This window comes from Oryctolagus cuniculus, chromosome 11, assembly GCF_964237555.1.
Source record: "Oryctolagus cuniculus chromosome 11, mOryCun1.1, whole genome shotgun sequence".
Classification (NCBI taxonomy): domain Eukaryota; kingdom Metazoa; phylum Chordata; class Mammalia; order Lagomorpha; family Leporidae; genus Oryctolagus; species Oryctolagus cuniculus.
In genome coordinates this window covers 83742992-83759456 of record NC_091442.1, presented here as the reverse complement: position 1 = coordinate 83759456, position 16465 = coordinate 83742992, and the positions used below count along the sequence as shown (strand labels likewise).

Genomic DNA, 16465 nt, shown 5'->3' with positions numbered 1-16465 from the left:
GAGCGAAACCTCCAAGAATATTGCATTCCTGAGTAATTTTATATAGCCTACTGCTACTGCTAATAACGTTATTACACTTTTGGGGTTTTACCTTAGCCCTAGGATGCCACAGCCAGTTGTTAAGAGGAGATGCTCATTAAATTTATTCTTTAAAAAATGCATTTGTTTATTCATTTTAATTTAAAGTCCAGAGAGAGGCAGAGAGGTCTTCCATTCTGTGCTTTACTTCCCAAATGCCTGCAACAGCCAAGGCTGAGCCTGGCTGAATCCCGGAGCCCCCATCTCCATTCAAGTCTCCCATGTGGGTAACAGGGTCCCAAGTGCCTGTGGGTACATCAGCTGCCTCCAGGATGCATCCACTGCAGGCTGATGGGAAGCGCAGGGCCCGTCTCTGGGGTATGGGTTGCAGCCACAGTGTGGGCTTAACCCACTGCCCTACCGCCTCAAGATTGATTCTCCACTGTGCCTGTCCTCAGTGTGGTTGTCCATGCAGTAGCTCCAGAGGCAAGCAGAAAAGAGGAGTTTGACTAAGTTCCCCAGCAGCTCATGCAGGCTGCAATCTAGACACTGCTGCATATGAAGTCTATCCATAAATATTTTCCATCTTATTGAAATGATTGATATTTAATCATTAAGCTTATAAGAAGGATTTCTAAAATATTTCCTTAAAAAGAGGGATGTCTTTTTTTTTAAAAAAAAGATTGATTTATTTATTTGAAAGTCAGAGTTACAGAGGAGAGGCAGAGAGAGAGAGGTCTTCCATCCGATGGTTCACTCCCCAACTGGCCCCAACGGCCAGAGCCGCACCGATCCGAAGCCAGGAGCCAGGAGCTTCTTCCAGGTCTCCCATGTGGGTGCAGGAGCCCGATGACTTGAGCCATCCTCTACTGCTTTCCCAGGCCATAGCAGAGAGCTGGATCAGAAGAGGAGCAGCTGGGACTAGAACTGGCATCCATATGGGATGCCGGCACTTCAGGCCAGGGCATTAAGCCACTGAGCCACAGTGCCGGCCCCAAGAGGGATGTCTTTGAAAGAGTATTTCTCTGTATCAGTATTTCTCTGCATCGTAGCCGCCACTTTCGTATTCACTTTGTATGAGCCACCTGAACTCTCTGGACATCACTTTTCTTCTGTGCCGCATCAGGACTTCGGATTAGATGATTCTGACAATGTGCAGATTTAGCAGTGTATAATTCAGTTAACTGCAGTTAAGACACAGTTTTTGGTTATCTACTGGGAGATTTTCCAGATCACCCCTCTCCTGGGCCACTTTTGCTAGCCTTTGATGGGTTCTAAATTTACCCACTGCTCTGGCCTCTTCAAAGCTCTTTTCACATTCTATTGAGTTTGCCTCCCATTGGACTGCATTTATCTCCCATTGACTGGAGCTCCTTGAAGAAAAGATCATTTTTTTTTTTTTTTTAGAAAAAGACTTATTTATTATTTGAAAGGCAGAGTACCAGAGAGGGGGAGAGAGAGAGATCATCCACCTGCTGGTTCACTCCCCAAATAGCCTGCAATAGCAGGAACTGGGCCAGGCTGAAGCCAGGAACCAGGAAGTCCATTTAGGTCTTCCAAACGGGTGACAGTGGCCCAAGTTCTTGGCCATCTTCTCCTGCCTTTCCAAGTGCCTTTGCAGGAAGCTGGATGAGAACTGGCGTTCCAGTCTGACGTGCTGGAGTTGCAAGTAAGTGGTGGCTTATCCCACTTCACCATACCGTGGCGCCCATTTGCAAATTCATTTTGAATTCTCAGTATCTGTCACAGTCCCTAATGATAAAATCAGAAATTGCTGTAAGCTAGTGTAAGCTAAGGAAAGCAGTAACTTAAGCAGTGTTAAAATGCAGGGCCTTACTAGTGAACTGAAGCACAGTTCATGGTTTCACAGTATTTTGGTCCTGGAAAAGATGAAAGTGGTAACACGGGCCCTTGGAGTTAACCTCCCTTTACCCTATACACATGATGAGTTTCTACCCAGACACTGCTCGCCAACAGTGTGATTTTTAACCAAGAAGAATGCTGGGCAGATGGGCAAAGGAGAGGAAGGAGGAAAGATGCTTGACAAAGCTTTCCAAGGGCATCTCAGGGAATCTAAGTCCATACTCCACAATTCTAGAGTTGCTAGCTCTTTTCTAGTGTCTTCATTTTAAAGATGAAAAACATGAAAGAAGGAATGAGATGGTTTCAAAGTTACTATATTAGTGGCATCATTGTCCAAAGATCTACCTCTCCCCGAATTCAGATGGCATACACTGCATGCAAACTTATAAACCTTAGAAGTATGCATCTGGCTTCTTGGGTCTTCGGGAAGTAATTTATTTCAAGGTTCAGGTTGAACCCTGACATAACTGTCAGGGTGAATTCAGACTTTCATGACCCTCTATCTGTACTGAACTCTTCCATCCACCCATGAAGACGTCACATTAACCGTGTGGGGATCCCTGGGTGGCTTTGGCCCGAGTAGGTTCCTGTTCACTCTTGTCCTCCACTTATTGAGTGCTTGTTTCACAATATGTAGAAAGTGTGTATTATCAATAAACTGTGGATGGATTTCAAATTACATTTTTCATAAACTGGACCCTGCTGTGGAATCCGTATACACTGAAGCACTCAACAGACATAAGTCTGTTTTTTGTGGTAATTATAGCCCACTAAGGGAGAGAGACTAAAACACACCCACACCCACATGAAAAATTCATTCAATATCTGTTTATCACCTACTATTTAAAAGATGCTATGGAAATACCATGAACAAAGTTTCTGCTTTTATGGTCTGTAACAGTCTAGTGATGGAGACAGATAATAAAGAAGGAATTACTTAATTAATTTAACAAATAAGTGTTACTTACACCAAGTTTTGTTTTAATCACGTAAGTTAAGTCATACAAATATATATATATATATATGTGCACACATGCAAATATGTATATATACGTAACTTAGTGTTAGGGACAAGAAATAAAACTGGATAAAACAGAGTGATGGGTGCTGCTGTTTTAGATGTATGAGTCAGGGAAAGCCATCCTAAGTGAGGAAGGAAACTTTAAAGATATTTGGGGAAATGTGTTCAGCATGTAGATGCACACTCGTGTGTGCATCCTGGGAACATCAAGGAAGTCAAGTGTGAAAAAGTGAGCAAGGGGGAAGATGGTGGAAAACAAGATGCATCAGGTTGGTAGCCAGGGGAGAGATGATGCAGCTCATATTTAGGATTGTTTAGAATTATTTATTCGTTTGGGAGTATACACTCTGGTGCGCCCTCTGAATCCTTCTATGGCCAGGACTGAGCAGAGGCAGAAGGTGAGAGCACAGAACTCAATCCTGTTTCTCATGTGAGTGGCAGGAACTCAATTACCTGAGGCATCTCTTGCTGTTTTCTGGGTCTATGGTAATAGGAAGCTGAAATTGGGAGCTGGGGTTTGAACCCATTCTGTGTAGGAGGTGGTATCTAAACCACTACGTCAGACTCCTATCCTCTGGATTTCAGGTGAGCTGAACACACAAAGTACTCTGATGAAAACAAACATGTCATTGTGGTCCAGAATAATTGGGATGGACCTTTAGATAGTGTTGGTAAAGGAAGACTCACGGAGAAAGGAAAATGTAAATCGATTTTGGATGTATTATATTAACAGGATCCTTAGGAAAAACATTTGGAGAGATAAAAAAAGAGGACTTATACAAAGTACATTCCAAAATCCACATCCACAATTTTTCTACCACCTATAACTAAAAAAAAGATCAAAAATTAAAATTACCAGGAAATAATTGAACTCTATGGATGCATTCTGGAGCAGAATTTTGGTTATGCATACCAAGGAGGTCTACTTAATAGCTTTTCCCTCTTTCTTATTGCTAGGCTAGAATAACATATATTATAATTAGATCTTCAAATATATACTAAGCACTGTAATTTACATGTCACTCTGCATAAATCTACATGTTGAATCCAAGTGGCCACAATATGAGACATTAATTTTTCAGTCTAATGGTTGATGTGGTCAGTCGTTCAGGAAGTAGTACATGAGATTTACTCTTATGGCAAAAAGATGTTGATAAGGAGATTAGTGTGGAATTCTTTTCTTCCAGACTTTAAAATGCTCACAGCAACGTTCCCCCTCCAGCAGAGGTTAGCTTGCCTAGATTTTAATCTCTAAAACCAGGAATGACCTTCAGGTAAACTCTAGGGAATGAGGCAAGGTGCAATCCATAATGCTTAATACTGTCATATTAAAGAATATAGAAATGCCTCATTATATTAAAGACTGTGTGGATTTAGCCACTGTCTTAAGTAGGAGAACTCCAACTCTCCTTCACTTTCCACCTCAAGGTCAGAAATGAAACTATGAAAGAATTCTTCTGAATTTCATTTTTGCTTATCTTTTCTCCCTAATTTTTAAAATCAAATGGTATTTTAAAAACACATTGGTCTACAAAGAATGCAAAACCAACTCGAGGAGTAAAATCAGTAGTTAAAACATTTCCAGAAGTTTATTGAAATTTTGTAATTTAAAATGTTTGATACCTACCTTTTGACATACCAGCAGCTTACAATCTGCATTTAACTATCTCTTTAAGATGAAAGGTTGGTATTACTATCATCTAACTCTTTTTGTGAGTTAATTTAATTTGGACAAATTGCAAAAATTGAAATCTTTATTTCTTGGCTTCTTTAAGTTGTAATTTAAAGTATTAATTAAACAAATCTTAGTGTGCCTTCCCTTTTGAAAAAGCCCAACTTTTGTCCTTTAAAAATGTGAATATAAAACCCAGAGCTATTATTTTCTGGATTTCAACCTTATGGGGGAAAAAAACCCATAAGAACAAAAATGGAATGTAAATGAAAATCCCACTGGTGCCACACTTTTCACAGGATTTGTGATACATTAAAATTTTCTCTTTTCCCTTTTCACTTTTCAAGGCATGCAGAGCTTATTACTTCATGTATCTTCCAATTCAAGCCTTGGGCAGCCTATAGCTTTTCTAATCAGCTGTAGTCACCAGATTTTATAAAATCTGTATTTGCCTGAAAATTGCTTTTGCTCACAGTCCAAAGGGGCTTGCCCCTTCTCTCTCTCCTTGTTAAGTATTTTTTCCCAACATGAAGCAAGATCAAGAAAGAAGGAAAATAAACAATTAAATTTAGTTTTATGTGGTTTGAAAGATGCATGCCCTGATGGTTTTGATTAGGGAGGAAAAAAGAGGAGCCAAATATATTTTATGTCCCTTGTCCTAAAGCCTCCCCACATCAGCACCCAGACAGGGTTTAGGCTACAAATGTTAAGTGCTCACTTGCTTTCTCACATTTTCTTTGGCCCTGATAAACATTTCAAAAATTACTTTTATTGACCTTTTTTTAGGGGAGCACTTCATTGTTGTTTGTTTCATTTTGTGCTATAGAGTCATAGAATACCTTCCAGGAGTCAGAATGTGCCACATCTGACTTGTTTTTTGTAAATGAAAAGTTACAAAGGGAAGAACCCAAATCTCTGATATGTTTTGATTACAAATCAAGGACAGTTTTCATTTAATATTTTTTTATTTGAGAGATGGAGGGGGAGGGAGAAAGAGAGCGAGCAAGAGAGCAAGTGAGCGAGCGAGAGAACACTCACATCCACTGGTTCAGTTCAAAAGCACCTGAAACTTCTGGGCAGGGGTGGGAGCCACCCACATGGGTGTCAGGAACCAGTACCACTGTCCCCCCAGGGTCTACATTACTGGAAAACTGGAGTCAGGAGCTGGAGCGTGCGTTAAACCTAGGTACTCTGATATGGGACACAGGCATCTCAGCTACTAGGCCGAATGACCACTCCATAAGGAGAATTTTATATCAAGTTTTGAAAGTTAAAAGAAATCCATAAATTAATGATAGGGCTTGCAGAAAAAGAGTAAGCATTCTAGTGAATACCTGCTGGTTTGCTGTGTCAGCTATCTGTAGCCTGAGATGTATTTGGTGTGCACCTATCATTCATGAAATTAAGGCTTTTGTTTCTGGGGTCATTTTCCATGGATCACAACTGTGACTAGCTATTTAGTTGGGCAAATGGACCAGACCATTTAGGGAGTAATGTCAAATGGTAAGGTGTGTTGGGTTATTAGCAATGGTGTTACTTGTGCAAAGTCTGTATCTCCTGGAGAGAATTGTTTTCTTAAAGACTTGACATCCGGCTGTTAGAACATGCTGTCAGGTCAGAAATCATGTTGGATTTTTGTGCAGAACCCAGCACACGGTGTGGCACATAACTGGCACGCTGCATGTTTGTTCATTGATTGAGTGAATCAATGAGTAAAACTAACTTAGCTGGACTAGCTATCATGGAGTATTCTTTTTGTTTTTATTATTAAAGATTTATTTATTTGAAAGCCAGAGTTACACAGAGAAAGGAGAGGCAGAGAGAGGTCTTCCATCCGCTGGTTCACTCCCCAGATGGCCACAAAGGCCAGAGCTGTGCTGATCGGAAGCCAGGAACCTCCTCGGGGTCTCCCACACGGGTGCAGGGGCCCAAGGACTTGGGCCATCTTCTACTGCTTTCCCAGGCCACAGCAGAGAGCTGGAGTGGAAGTGGAGCAGCTGGGTCTCGAACCTGCACCCATATGGGATGCTGGTGCCTCAGGCCAGGACGTTAACCCGCTGCACCACAGCGCCGGCCCGCATGGAGGATTCTTAATACCAAAAGAAAAAACAAAAAAACCCCTTCCAGCCTATAATAATGTGTAAGTAGTGCCTATGTTAGTTTGTCACTTTGCCTGTGTATGTGAGTGGCAAACTCCTAAGAGAGGAGTGCTCTCCAGAGCGACAAGAGGATGTGAGGTGTTGCTGTTGATATTCATAGCCCTGAATCCGTTGGCTGCATACTTGCAGCTGTTTTAACTGGTGAATTGAAGCAGAAAAACGAATGGCAAGTACAGATTAAAAAGAGGGTTTTTTTAAGATTTATTTTATTTATTTGAAAGTAGAGTTAGAGAGAGAGGGAAAGATAGAGGGAGAGAGAGAGAGAGCGAGCGCTCTTCCATCCACTTATTCACTCCCCACATGGCCGTAACAGCCCAGGCTGGGCCAGGCAGCATTATCTGGGTCTCCCACATAGGTGCAGGGGTCCAAGAAGTTGGACCATCTTTCACTGCTTTCCTAGGTGCATTAGCAGGAAGCTGGATTGTAAATGGAGGAGCCAGGACTCAAACTGGTGCCCATATGGGATGCCAGCATTGCAGGTGGCAGCTTAACCCATTGTATCACAACGCCAGCCTCAAATGACTTTTTTCTTTTAACGTAAAGAGAATGCTACAGAAAGTCCTATCCCCTCAACACATAGAAATAAACTACATTGGGGCTGGCGCTGTGGCTCACTTGGTTAATCTTCTGCCTGCGGCGCCGGCATCCCATATGGGCGCCGGATTCTGTCCCAGTTGCTCCTCTTCCAGTCCAGCTCTCTGCTGTGGCCCAGGAGGGCAGTGGAGGATGGCCCAAGTGCTTGGGCCCTGCACCCGCATGGGAGACAAGGAAGAAGCACCTGGCTCCTGGTTTCGGATCGGCACAGTGCCTGCCATAGCAGCCATTTGGGGGGTGAACCAATGGAAGGAAGACCTTTCTCTCTGTCTCTCTCTCTCACTAACTCTGCCTGTCAAATTAAAAAAAAGTATAAGCTACATTGTCTTATTTTTATAACCACAAAATAGATGAGTGATGGATCTTTGCTGATATACAAGTTAAAGTGGATTTATTTGAAATTGCTCTTGGAAAATGTAAATGTAGCCTTGAAAAAAGTCATATTGATGCAATCAGTGCTTTATTTCTAGTCTATGCTATAAAAGGTTTTTTGTTTTTTGATTGAGCTTTGCTAAGCAATATGCTACCTGATTTGAAGCGTTTCTTAATAAAAATAAATATGTCCAAAGTTTCAACTGAAAAAAATCATGTGAGATTAAAGCTTATTTTGAAGTTCTGCTCGGATACCTGGCTTGGAGAAGAACGAGGGCTTCTAATTCAAACTGAAGATAACTTCCCTTAGAAACACGGAAGCTATTTCAAGTCCAACTAGTTCTGCTATTTTTGATTATTTACCCAATGTGGTGGTGGTTAAATTTCTTTTTATTTATTTATTTGACAGGCAGAGTGGACAGTGAGAGAGAGACAGAGAGAGGGGTCTTCCTTTGCCGTTGGTTCACCCTCCAATGGCCGCTGCGACCGGCGCACCGCGCTGATCCGATGGCAGGAGCCAGGAGCCAGGTGCTTCTCCTGGTCTCCCATAGGGTGCAGGGCCCAAGCACTTGGGCCATCCTCCACTGCACTCCCTGGCCACAGCAGAGAGCTGGCCTGGAAGAGGGGCAACCGGGACAGAATCCGGTGCTCCGACCGGGACTAGAACCGGTGTGCTGGCGCCGCAAGGCAGAGGATTAGCCTAGTGAGCCACGGCACCGGCTGGTTAAATTTCAATATAAAAATCTTCTATTATCTTTAGAAGAATTACCTTTATCCATAAAGGATAGAATAATGGTAGCCACAAAACAGCCCTAAAATTTAAGTCCCAGAGTTAGATGGAGGAGGTCAAATCAGAGCTAAGTCTGTCTAACAGCAGTGAAGAACTGAACTATGGAATATAATTAAAGGACTGCCAAAAGTGATTTTGGGGTGGGAGTGCCGTGGAGGATGGCCCAAGTCCTTGGGCCCTGCACCCGCATGGGAGACCAGGAGAAGCACCTGGCTCCTGGCTTCAGATCAGTGCCATGCGCCGGCCGCGGCAGCCATTGGAGGGTGAACCAATGGCAAAAAGAAGACCTTTCTCTCTGTCTCTCTCTCTCTCACTGTCCACTCTGCCTGTCAAAAAAAAAAGAAAAGTGATTTTGGGGGAAAATTGGAAAATAGCAGTAATTGCTAATGGGCAAATAACAAAAAGGTGATAAAAGCATTTTAGGAAACTGTATAGATCTATGTATCTGTTTCCTTCTGGAAGAAAAATATAAGGCATATTATTATATTTTTAAAAGATTTACTTATTTAATTGAAAGGCAGTGAGAGAAAATCAGAGACAGAGAGAGAGAGAGAGAGAGATCTTCTATCCACTGGCTTATTCCCTGAGTGGCCACAATAGCTAAGGCAGGTCCAGGCTGAAGCCAGGCACCAGGAACTCCACCAGGGTCTCCTGCAAAGGTGTCAGGGGCTGAAGCACTTGGTCATCTTTGTTTGTCCTTCCAAGAACATTAGCAGGGAGCCAGATCAGAAACAGAACATCTGGGGAGCGAACCAGCAGACCTCTCTCACTCTGCTGCTTCCTCTCTGTAACTCTACCTTTCAAATAAATAAATAAATAAAGCTTAAATAAAATAAAATATATATAAATTATTGTAGCTTTCATTCATTAGATTGAATCATATTAAAATGTGAAACTCATCAACTGCTCTGTGACTAGAACAATCTTGTCTAAGAATAACTGATTTGGAAAACATTGGAGGTTTGATTTAATAAGTTTATAATGAGCAATATTATATTATTATTAAAATATAGAACATGTAAATCTCTCTTTAAAATAAAAGGCTATCTAATACTAGTAATATAGTGTAACACTAATATACCATAACTTAGCAAGGATTATTTTTAAAAAAGGTTTGAATGATTCAAAATTGGAAGTCACTCTGTGTTAGCATATTAATCACATTAATGTCTTAAAACACTGAAACATCTATCTCATTCATTGCAGTGGTTCTCAACTGAGACAGCACTGATAATTGGAGCATTAAACTTATTTGTCAGGAAAGGGGTTTAGTATCCCTAATTTCCAGGCATTAAGTACCAGCCTAAATCTCAATACTTACAGAATCATGTTAACTGAAGAGCAGTACTGTCTCATCCATTTGAGAACCACTTATTTCCAAGGAACATTCAACATTAGCAAACAATTGATTGTTGATTCTTTACAAGATCAAAAGTTTAAAGGAAAAAAAAGTCAGCAATCTCAGTATATTTTGATAAAGGCATGTGATGAAAGGTAACATTAATATCCGATTTCAAAACAAGTAACTTTGAAAAAAAATGTGAATAGGGAACTTCTTTAACATGATAAACACTAGCCATCACATACCAATGGCAAATAATGTATTTACAGATGAAAGACTGAGAATCTTGATTAACATCCAGAACAGTACAAAAATGATTTAAGCAATGCTACAAGATGAAAAATAGCAAGTAATAAAATTAAAGAAGAATTGTCAAAGGTGTCGTTTTCAGATTATTTGATTATCAACTGAAAAACTACTAGAAGATGTGAGTTTGCTGAAGCGATACAATTGCGGATCTGCATGAGTCAGTAATCCTGCATCCAAATAGTGTCGAAGCAACCTCACTGTCATAGCTAACAACAGTGAACACAACTTTGAAAAGGCAGAAACGCGGAAAATAAAAAATGTAGAAACACAAATGTAGTTAATATGTATGAATGTCTACCACACACTGTACCTACTGTATATTTAGGGATGGGGGATACAGAACCAGACACTGGACCAATCCTGTTGATGGTGCTGTTTATCTATGTGCTGGTTAGGATAGACTAACAAAATATTTAAAGAGTGTACACAAATAGTATGAAATCAGACTTCAGTTAGTAAGTGTAGAGATGAGAAGTAAAGAGTTGCAGGGACTGAGAGCTACTTAGGTAGTGAGGACATGCTGTCAGAGCAAGACAGCCGTGTGAAGATGGGAAAAGAATGCTTTTTGAGAAGAGGAAAAAGCAAGTGCATAGATGATCACATTGGTGGGTTCATTAGAAAGCAGGGACTGGTGTGGTAGTATAGCAGGTAAAGCTACCTCCTGTAACACCAACATCCCATATGAGCACCAGTCTGTGTCCCTGCTGCTCCAGTTCGAATCCTAGCTTCCTGCAAATGCCTGGGAAAAGCAGTGGAAGATGACCCAAGTACATGGACCCCTGCCACCCACTTTGGAGACCTGGAAGAAGCTCCTGGCTCCTGGCTTTGGCCTGACCCTGCCCAGGCTGTTCTGGCTAACTGGAGAGAACCTGAGGATGGACGACCTCTCTCCCTCTCTGTTTAACTCTATCAAATAAATTAATAAATCTTTAAAAAATATATAAAGAAAGCAGTGACCAAAACATAACAGGTGAAGGGGGAATGCAACAGAAAGAAAGAAATACAGTCTGGTGATAATACCTAACCTACAAGATTTGTTGTAAGGAATAAATGAGATAATGAGTGGCAGGCACTCCACAAATTCTAAGGTGACATTCTACTGCTGTTTTCTTCTAGCGCCCAATCTTTGTCTAATTCACTTCTGGACTGTTGCCTATTTGGGAAACCACAGGATCCTTGAACACATGCACTCGAGAGCTTTTCTACCCAAGTTTGAATCCCAGTTTTTCTACTTCCATCAGAGTTATTTGACTGTTTTGAATCTCAGTTTTCTTATCTGTAAAATGGCAAACTGCAAAACGAGCAGTGACTGAATCATTGTTTGTTTAAAAGAGTTAGTAGTATAAAGTCCTTGGACCAGGGCTGATGTACGGCAACTGCTCAACAGTGATCATTCTATTTGCCCTGAGACCTGTGTGTCCTGCCAGAGGACAGGGACAGAGATGTGCTACCTTCAGTCTGTACCAAGAAGCAGGCCCTGGGTGATTTTGGTTTTATCTAGAAGCAGGAAGCATTTGGAAATGCCTGCCGTTTTCTGTATACTCAACTTAATTTGACAACACACTATTTCCCTCAAATCACATTTTTCATAGTGCTTCAATAATACTTTTAAAATAAATACTGTTAGCACACTTACTGCAAGACACAAATTATTCTTGTCACCTTAAAAGCAAGTTTATTTATATTTATTTTTGTGTACCCATTGCCTATCACATTGCCTGAAAGATAACTACTCAAATGTTTGCTGAATAAATTGGTGGGTTGTCTTAAAATATTGCATAGCTGCTGGTGGTAAAATTAGATAAATGAACAGAGGCTATAAGGTGACAGATTTTTATAAGAAAATAATGTCCTATATTTGTTCTGCTCAAAATTAAAACTGGTACCTTCTAGGAATTAGTAAACACCCTATTTCTGGCAATGTACAAGCAAAAGGTGAGGAACAAATTGGAAAATGGCATCAAACAGTGGTTTTTGATTTGAAGTTATAAATATATCATGTACTCGTACAGATATCAAAAGGCTTTGTGGCACAAAGAGTTAAGTCACTTTGTGGGATGCCTGCATTCCATGGTGGAGTGCTTAGGTTCAAGCCTTGCCTCCTTTTCCAATCCAGTTTCCTGCTAATGTGCCTGGGAAGGCAGCAGATGATGACTCAAATACTTAGGTTTCTGCCACTACATAGGAGACCACGTGGAAGCTCCTGGATTTGACCTGGCCCAGTCCTGACTGTTATGGGCATTTGCAGAATGAATCGATGGATGAGAGGTCTGCCTGTCTCTCTTGTTCACTCTTTCTGTTACTCTGCCTTTCAAATACATTTAAAAATAAATAAATCAAATGTACTATATACTTAACAGGGGAAAATATTTTCTGAAATGATTTATGAATGTTTTAATGGTTCTATTTAATTGCAGAACATCCGATGATGCTGTAAAAGGCAAACATGTGGCAACTGGAGCTGTGAGCTCTGGATGGAGAGGGTTGGGTCCCAGTCCTATCTAGCCTCTCCTGTCCATAAGATCCCAATCTGTTACTGGCTATAGAAACTTGACCCATTAGCACCCATTCAGTACTTAGTTTTCACATACAATATCAAAAGTTTTAGCAGTCTCTACCTCAGAAGGATGTCATTAACTGAGAAATTACATACAAGTGCTTAGAACAGCCTCAGGTCCATAGTTAGCACTCAATTACAATTGATTTTCCCTGCCTTTTCTTCCTAGATCTGGGCATTTTTTTTTCCAGTGAAATAAATGAAAAATGCAGGGGCTTCAGTTTTCAATAGACATGGACTTGAGCTGTAATTCTGCCCCCTCCTGACTATGAAAACCTAGAATATTGCTTACTCTGTCCACATTGCATTTCGTTCATACTTAGGTGGGAAAAATGACCCTCACTTTGCACAGTGATACATTCCTTTTACTCCTCTTTCCTTCACTTGGCCATTTGAGAAAAAGCAAATGAGAGCCTGGTCTGTACCAGATACCAAGCCAAGGGCTATGGGTAGAGCCAGCTGTCTAGGGATCAAGTCAAAGTAGACATTAAGCAGATTATTTATGGTATCATATTTTGAGCATTTTAACAACAGCTCACACACATTGAGAATTTACTACATGCTAGGCATTGTATTTCATGTTTGGTTTCAGTTACCCCTCCTGACAAACTCATGAAGCAGGTACTATTAGTATTTTGAGGAATTGGGAATTGAAGGATCCAGAGGCTAAATAAAGGGAATTGGTGCTCAGCCCTGTTTATTCTTGAGACCTTAGACCACATTGTCAAAAGCAAGATCATATACACCCCAAGGAATATGAACTTGTAAGGAACAGCAGAGCCTGAGGTACTTGCAAAGGCTTCAGAGAACAAAGTCACATAGGAGGCACAACAGGAGAGCATGTTGCCCCAGAAAAATGACAGCACTTTCTCCAATGCTTATAAGAAAAATGTATACTGATGTTGGTAAAGATTAATTTAAATGATAAACTTCAAATGTGCAGCACAATTATTGGCAAAGAGCAGGTGTTTCATAAATGGTTGTGCTTTTTGTTAAAAGTGGTTGTTAATTTCCTAGAGTAAAAATTATAACAGACAGAATTATAAGAAGCTACCAACAATATTCTATTTCTTCTATCCAGTATGTGCCAGGGAACCAAGAAATAATGACTGTGACATTAAGATTGCCTTTTGCTGATCTGTAATGTACGAATAAAATTTCTTTATAGACCCAGAATGTTGACAGGTTCAGTAAGGAAGTGAAAAAGTTGTAACAGGGCCCCAACTCCCCTCTCCTACAGAATCTGCCTCCAAGGAAGAAGAAAGAGGAGTTTGGGAACACAGAACAATGCGAACCTCAGGCATGAGCTGCAAATTGGAACTTCTCTTTTCCCTAAAAGATTAATTCTGAGTATCTTGAAGGGCACAAACATACTTTGCTTACCCGTCGTCATTAAATACATGCCTTGGGGTTTTAGAGCATGGATTTCAGTGGTCAGAGTAATATCTTTCTTGTCTAGTACTAAATGTGGAAGCAGTGTTTTACCTAAGTAACACAGAAAACTGCAACTTATTTTTAAAGCCAAAAATTTTATTTTTAACGAAACATATAGGATCTGTTTCCTTTCCCTCTTCAGTATGGCATATGTTCTCTGGATTTTTTTTTTTTTTTTTTTTTTGCCAAGAGATAATGGAAGACAAACTAATGAAGCAGTAACACTTAGTGTACAGTACTGGGGGAATCCCGGGGTCCTGCCTCTGCTAGTTCACAGGGAACTTTCACAGCATCTCAGCTTCTCAGGATTATGTTAGGTAGTTGAGGTTGACAGACACATGCCTCTGAATTAATAAGATACTCGGTTTTTCTTCGGATTTTGCACGTTTTTCAAATATTGCCAGTTTGGCAACCAAGTGATAAATACCAATAGGAAAATGTTAACATGAGCATGTATTATAAACCGAGTGGTTCTGTCCCCCAAAATACATATCTGAAACTCTAACCTGCTAATGTAATAGTATCCGTGGAGGTGGAGCCTTAGGAGGTACTTGGGTTTAGATCAGGAGGGTAGGTTCTCCATGATTACTGGATTATATCCTTATAAGAAGAGGTAGAGACCACAGTTCCTCCCCCACTCCATGTCCTTTTCTACACACATGCATATACAAACACACACACACACACAGATAGGAGAGGATGGATGCAGAAAGCTTTTGTCCATAAACTTGAACAAGGCACTTTCCAGGCCAAATTTGCTGACTCCTTGATCTTGGGAGTTCTAACTTTCAGATCGATTTTAAATAAATCTAAGTTGTTAAAGCCACCCAGTTTATGGTATTTTGTTATAGCGGTCAGTCTTAGTCTGTCCAGGCTGCTAGAACACAACCTCACAGGCCGGGTAGCCTATAAAAACATTCATTTGTTTCTCACGGTTGATGGAGATTGAGATTTCCAAGATCAAGGAACTAACATAAATGGTATCTGCTTAGTCCTTGTTTCCTGGTTCTTACATGGTGCCTTCCTGCCATGTCCTCACAAGGTCTTAGAAGGGGCAAGGAAGATCTGTGTGGCCTCTTCTATAAGGGCATCAGTCTCATTCATGCGGGATTCTTCCTTCGTGGCCTAATAACATCCTAAATGTCTTACTTTCTAGTAATGTTATTGGAGATGAATTTTGGAGGAACACAAACAGCCCATAGCATTGCAGAGCCAAGATGGTGTCACGTTGTCTTAATTACTGCCTGATCCTGAGCTCAACATGATCTTGGCCTGAACAATCCTCTACCTTAAGTAGCTAAACAGATCAGCCAGAGGCAAGATAGTGGTGCATATTATAAGCCCGTTTTTCTGCTTAGTTTCATCCCCTACCTCCTCAGGCTTAGAAGTCTCACCTTACATGTACTAACAAGTTTTCAAAGCTTCTTCCCTTAGATCACTCTCCATCATTTTCAGAGCTTCAGAATGCATTTAATTGTTTTTGTCTTAAAAGTTTCTCCTGAAAATGTTTCAAGATGAAATTTTCTCTCTATAAATTATAAACTTTCCAAATGTGTAGGAGTTCCAGCTAATCACTTGTTTTATATGCAAGTGACACTTTCTGATCCAATATTGGTGGAGGCCCTTTCTTATCTTACTTGTCTTTAATTTATTGTTTGTAGTAATGATCCTAAATTTTGTAATATATATCTCTGATTTACTACAGTCTTCCTTAATATAACATTATTTCTATATATCCAGTATACTTCTAATTGTTCCATCCCATCTTTTATGCTACTGTTATACCTATGCTGTAAATGCATAATTTACTGCTACTAATCTTGCATTAAATTCACTCTCACGACTGCAGCCCCCTGACTAAATCCAGCTGTTGACTTAACAACGGCTTCCACAATTTTAAATGGCTGAATTACCTGACAGAAGAATGTTTTTGGCAGCCAGCGTTATAGCACAGTGTGTTGGGCTGCCATCTGCGGTGCCAGCGTCCCATTGGAGTTCTGGGTCAAGTCCCACCTGCTCCATTTCCTATCCAGCTCCCTGCTAATGTGCCTGGGAAAGCAGCGGATGATGGCTCAAGTGCTTGGGCCCCTGCACCCACAGGGGAGACCCAGATGGATTCCAGGCTCTGGGCTTCCTCTGGCTGTTGCAACCATTCAGGGAGTAAGCCAGTGAATGGAAGATATTCTCTCTCTCTCTCTCTCTCTCATTCTGCCTTTCAAATAAATGAATGTTTTTTACAAATTTTGTGACACATGCAAATTACATTAAGTGTCCTTCAATAAAGTTTTATTGTAACACAGCCCACACTCATCTGTTGACAAATTGTTGATGGCT

The 16465-nt window shown here is 40.7% G+C and overlaps 1 protein-coding gene across 1 annotated transcript in view; it reads left to right on the top strand.

Moving 5' to 3' along the window:
- LIN7A (lin-7 homolog A, crumbs cell polarity complex component) overlaps positions 1-16465 on the top strand; it is a 161891-nt gene that overhangs the window by 1980 nt on the left and 143446 nt on the right. The gene's annotated exons all lie outside the window — the stretch shown is intronic.